The sequence below is a fragment of the Canis lupus genome, chromosome 1 (assembly GCF_048164855.1).
Source record: "Canis lupus baileyi chromosome 1, mCanLup2.hap1, whole genome shotgun sequence".
In the NCBI taxonomy this organism is placed as follows: Eukaryota; Metazoa; Chordata; class Mammalia; order Carnivora; family Canidae; genus Canis; species Canis lupus.
In genome coordinates, this window is record NC_132838.1 from 53892486 (window position 1) to 53898026 (window position 5541).

The window sequence follows — 5541 nt, forward strand, 5'->3', positions numbered from 1 at the left end:
TTATGTGATTCTATTTCCAAAGTTTTTATTCTATTTCATTCATGTATGTGTCTATTTATTCACCAACACTACATAATTTTGATTATAGCAGCTCAGTAATAAGTCTTGAAATTAGAGTAATTGTTCTTCTTTATTCTTTTTTTAAAAGTAATTTTAGCTTAGATCACTAATTTGAGATTTTCTTCTTTCCAAATATATGTACTTAATATTATAAATTTTCCTCTCTGTCTTGCTTTAAATGTGTCTCACAGGTAAACTAGTTTCTAGTTTCTGTATAAATTTTAGATTAATTTTGCCTATCACTTAAATGTTTTGCTAGTATTTTGAAAGGAATATGTTGAATCTATATTTAAATTTAAGGAAAAGTGGCACTTTTATGATGCTGGGTTTTCAAGTAATGAGCATAGTATGTCTCCACTTATTTAGATCTTTGATTTCTTTTATTAACATTGTGTGGTTTTCAGTATACGAGTCTTATCCATTTATTAGTTCTACACTTACATATTTCATTTTATAAATGCTCATCAATAGTATTATAATTTTAATTTAAATCCATGAGCTCATTGCTAGTATGTGGAAATACAATTAAATTTTGAATGTTTATCTTATACTCTACAATCTTGCTGAACTCTACATTAGTTCTAGTAATATTTTTGTAGCCCTCTTAGAATTATTCTGCATAGATCATGATACAATCTGAAGTAGAAAGTTTCATTTATTTAAGATCTATATGCCTTTTTTTGGTTTTTCCCCATTGTATTGCACTACTATTTCTCACTGTATTGTACTATTATTTGTGGGGCTTTTTTTTGGGGGGGGGGGAGCTGTTTATTTGTTTAAAAAGCTTTTATTCATTTTTGCTCAGGGAAAAGACAATCTCAATGTCAACTTGTCACCTATTCATAAATTTGAACTTAACAGGATTCACTGCCCTAAAGACTCTGCACCTACAGACTTTTGACAACATAACTTAAAATGAAAATCTCCCTGTTCCCTAAGGTTGCATGTTGAAAGAATAAACAGTCCCTTGCAATAACCAACATTGTACTTGGCCTAGGTTTAAGGTCAAATAGCAAAACAAGAGCAAAAGGAAGCCAAGTGCATTGTAACTTGATAGCCAGTAAGTACAAACATCATTGAACAAAGTAAGTTGCAGGCACCAAATAAAACAAAAGGCAGGTTCATCAGCATGAAAAATTTACATTTTGAAGGTGAGGTCAACTATTCTGCATGTGAATATGTATGTCAATACTAGAGGCTAATGTGGAACCACAGAAACAAAACTTAAATCTTAGAACCAACTACACTGAATGTAAAATTCAAAACCTGAAATTACCCAGGAAATTCTCCAAAATCTAGAGCTAAAACTGCTTTTTGATGCACCAGGAAAATCTGTTTTAATGACTAGGTCACTTAGATTTTCACCGACATACATACAATTTAAAGTATATTTCCCCCCACTACTCTTTCCTATGTCTGAATCTGGGTATGCTTAACTACTCAGCTCATGCACTAATGCATTAAAAATGATGAAATCTACTACCATGACTTCTTTTAAGAGCTCACACCACTTTAACAGTTAACACCCAAAATAGCTTCCTAAAAATGTCCCAATAGAAAACTTTTTGTTCAGTTCGGTGCTTGCTGTGACATACCAACAGAATACAACTAATCTCCTCAGGCACTACACTTCCAAGTAACTGAATCTAACTTTTGCTCAAATTTAACCTCATACCTATCTGCCAAAATGTTTGTTAATTTAACTATCTTTGATACTCTTAAACTGTAGCTCCTATACACAGTTTAATAGTGCCTTTCCCTGTGTATATCTGGACATTTTAATCAAGAAAACAATTAAAGTCATGGTATTATGATTAGCCAAACCTCTTCCTAGCAGACCACTGATTCCATTTAGCATATAATAAATGGCTTCCCAGAGATAGGAACAAACCACAATCTTTTCGATTCATGAAAAGGAGCTACCAACATTCTTTATGCCAAGAAGGTGCACTTTTCCAAAACACAGTCCAGAAGATTGATGGTCAGCTGGAAATCTTCCACTAATGACCCTATGACAAACTCTCCAGATACACAGAGAAGAAACATCAAAGTTGTGGTGGAAACCTCAGCAAGGAAATGAAGCCTTAGAAGATAATACATATCTAAGAAAAACGGGGAACAGGGTGACACTGTAGCTGACTATTCATAAAGGACTACAGTTTCTCCCTATGGACCAAAACTCTCTACAAAATAAACTGCACCTCAATTGCTTATTTTATTTTTTTTTAATTTTTTTTTTTAAATTTTTTTTCTCATCCACATGTAGATAAGGGATGACAAGGCATGTAGGCAGGACATGACAAATCCACAAGCATGGTGGAAGATGTTAGCACATCCTTTTCTTTTTTTTTTTTAATTTTTATTTATTTATGATAGTCACAGAGAGAGGGGGGGGGGGGCAGAGACACAGGCAGAGGGAGAAGCAGGCTCCATGCACCGGGAGCCCGATGTGGGATTCGATCCCGGGTCTCCAGGATCGCGCCCTGGGCCAAAGGCAGGCGCCAAACCGCTGCGCCACCCAGGGAACCCTGCTTATTTTAAATTACACTTTCACAGAGCTATTTAGTACCTGACACAGAAAAACCATCACATAAGGAAGCATTTATTTGAGGTTTAACATGAAATCATACAAATAAAATTTGTATAAACACAAATCCACATTGAGTCATAACACAGATAGCAAAAGAAAAAATAAAAACAAAGAAAACTAACTGGCGGCTATATACAGTTGGACACGGTTTTGTCTTATACACTAGAAAATCTTTTACAAAATAATCATCTTAGATCAACAGAAGACCAATCTGCAATGTCGTCCTACAAGATGGGTTAACTTTAAGCAATCTCCTATTGTTTTATCCAACATCTTCCTTTAGTATGGCTGGTAATTGTTTTGGTGATTGCCACCCCCTGTTGGTCACTGTAGTCTGCATATCCCTGTCCATATCCATAGTTCCCATAGTTAAACTCAGTATAACCATAGCTGCCATAGTCACTATAGTTTTGATCACCACCATAGGCACTATTGTAATTTCCATTTCCTTGGTCATAACAGTGATTAAATATTTGGTTCCAGTTTTGGCCCTGACCTTGTCCATGACCCCTACTACCACCTCTTTCACCAGCTGCAGCACCTCTTCCTCCTTTTTGTTGTTGCTGTTGCTGCCTATATACCTCTTTGGGTTCTGCAACTTTGATTTCACACTTCCCAGAACCAATCTGATGATATCTGTTTTCTAACGATTTCTTTACTGGCTTTTCATCTGTATATGTAATAAAACAAAATCCTCTTCATTCGTTTGTTTTTGTATCCACGGGAAGTTTTCAATCTCTCCAAAGGCTCCAAGATATTCTTTAATTTGTTCTTCGGAAGTATCTGGGCTTAATCCACCCACAAAAACCTTTTTGGGGGGTTCTTTCCCTTTAAAGCTTTGGCCCTTTTGGGGTCTATCAACATGCTATCCAGTTTGTGTTCTTTCAGTTCCAAAACCTTATCAACACTAGCAGCCTCTTTGAAAAGCACAAATCCAAATCCTCTTGATCTTCCAGTCACTGGATCTGTTTCAATTATACAATCTACAACTTCCCCAAATCGAGACAAATATTAAGTCAGATCTTTCTTACTTGTATCCCAGCTCAATCCTCTAATAAACATTTTACCGTCATCCTGCTGATTCTTGTTTGCATTGATCTTGGATCCCTCTGCGAATTCCTCTGCGTTGCTGAACTTGTTCATGTCCTCCATGGTGGCAGAGTTGTCAGCCGGATCGTGCTGCCGTGCAGTCTGGGTCGCGGCAGCAGCCGCCTGTACTATTATTTGAATGAGAGTAGTAATAGCTGACATTTGTGCCTTACTCCTAAGGCATTTGTGCCTCAGATCTTTGGAAAAAAGCGTTCAGTGTTTATAATTAAGTGTAATACTCACTGCATTTTGTAAATAGTTTTATCAATTTGAAGTCTCTTCTTATATTTTCTGAGAGTTTTTTCATGAATGAATATTTAATTATAAAATGTTTTGTTTTGTTTTCAGTTCAATTAGTTTTTTTGCTTTACTATTTTGCAGCTCTCTTGACTTGGGCATACATATTTAGGATTGCTATATATTCCTGGTGGATTGATCCTTTTATCACTATATAACATATATACCCATATTTTTGCTTACTATGTTCTTTTTCCTTCCTCATATTCTAATTTTTATCATTTCCTTTATATTTAAAGAACTTCCTTTGGCTATCCTTTTATGTCAGGTCTTCTGACATAAAACAAACACTCTTTCTTTTCTTTCATCTGAGAATGCTTTGATTTCCCCTTCATTCCTTAAGGATATTTTCCCTGGTTATAGAGTTCTGGATTGACAGGTTTTTTTCAACATTTGAAAATTTTTGTGCTGCTTTATGCTGGTCTTTATGGTTTCTGGCAAGAAATCCACTGTATCTCCCCAACTTTCTTTCCCCCGTCCTCTTTCCTCTCTTCTCCTCATGCCTGTGGTATGCACAGGGGACAGGGTTTGTAAGGAATTAGAGAAGGCAGCTGTCTGCAAGCAGAGAAAAGAGGCCTCACCAGAAACTATATCATCTGGGGTTTCATCTTGTACTTCTCAGCCTCCAGAACTGTGAGAAATGAATGTCTGTTGTTTAAGCCACCCAATCTGTGGTACTTTGTTATGGTGGCTCAAGCTAAATAAGACAGCCCTCTATTCTGCTATTAAACCTTCTACTGAGTATTTTATTTCACTTGTTTGCATTGAACATGGTTATTGATGCAAAGTAAGCAACCCCTGAACTGGTGTGGTGAACAAGTCACAAGTAATGCAAACTCACCACGTAAGGGCTGGCTAACATGCAGGCTGCAGCTTAAGATATTTCAGTTTTGGAATCTTTGAAAATTATCTAAAATGAAACAAATGTGTTTGATTACCCAATCATTTGAGGAGCCAGTGTTGTTATTCAGTGTTCCTTCTTAAATTCCTATTCTTTTAATAAGTTACTGAATATCTGCATGTATTCAATCAATATTTATTGAGGATCTTCTATTTCCCTGGCACTGTGCGATAGTTATGCACATTAAAGAATAAACATAGAATCCACTTAATTCCCTTTTTGACTCTGTTGCCTTTTTAGCCTTATAACAATTTCTGCATTATGTCCAAGAAAGGAAGAAGTCCTTGGTATTAGGGTGGGCACTATGGTTACTGGCCCAGTGCCTATTTTTTAAATATCTTTCTTCTTCACTTCTTGTAGGAATTATTTTTTTGCTCTCATTTATGACTGAGGAAGAAATAAAGAGCATTAAATGCATACAGTATAAAGCTTCTCTTTGTCTCTGTCTTTGCACAGAATTTATCCCACAAACTAACAGAGACTCAGGGGCTTTCTGATACCCATAGGTGGTCTGAGGTTTCAGTGTGGCAGCTGGGAAGCCCAAACTACTACCATGGGGCAGCAGGAGAACCACTAGAAAGATCCTATTATAAGGATTTACTTT

At 36.2% G+C, this 5541-nt stretch overlaps 1 pseudogene; it reads right to left on the reverse strand.

The window, feature by feature from the left end:
- Positions 1–2929: 2929 nt before the first annotated feature.
- On the reverse strand, positions 2930–3901 carry LOC140604760 (heterogeneous nuclear ribonucleoprotein D-like pseudogene; annotated as a pseudogene).
- Positions 3902–5541: the final 1640 nt, after the last annotated feature.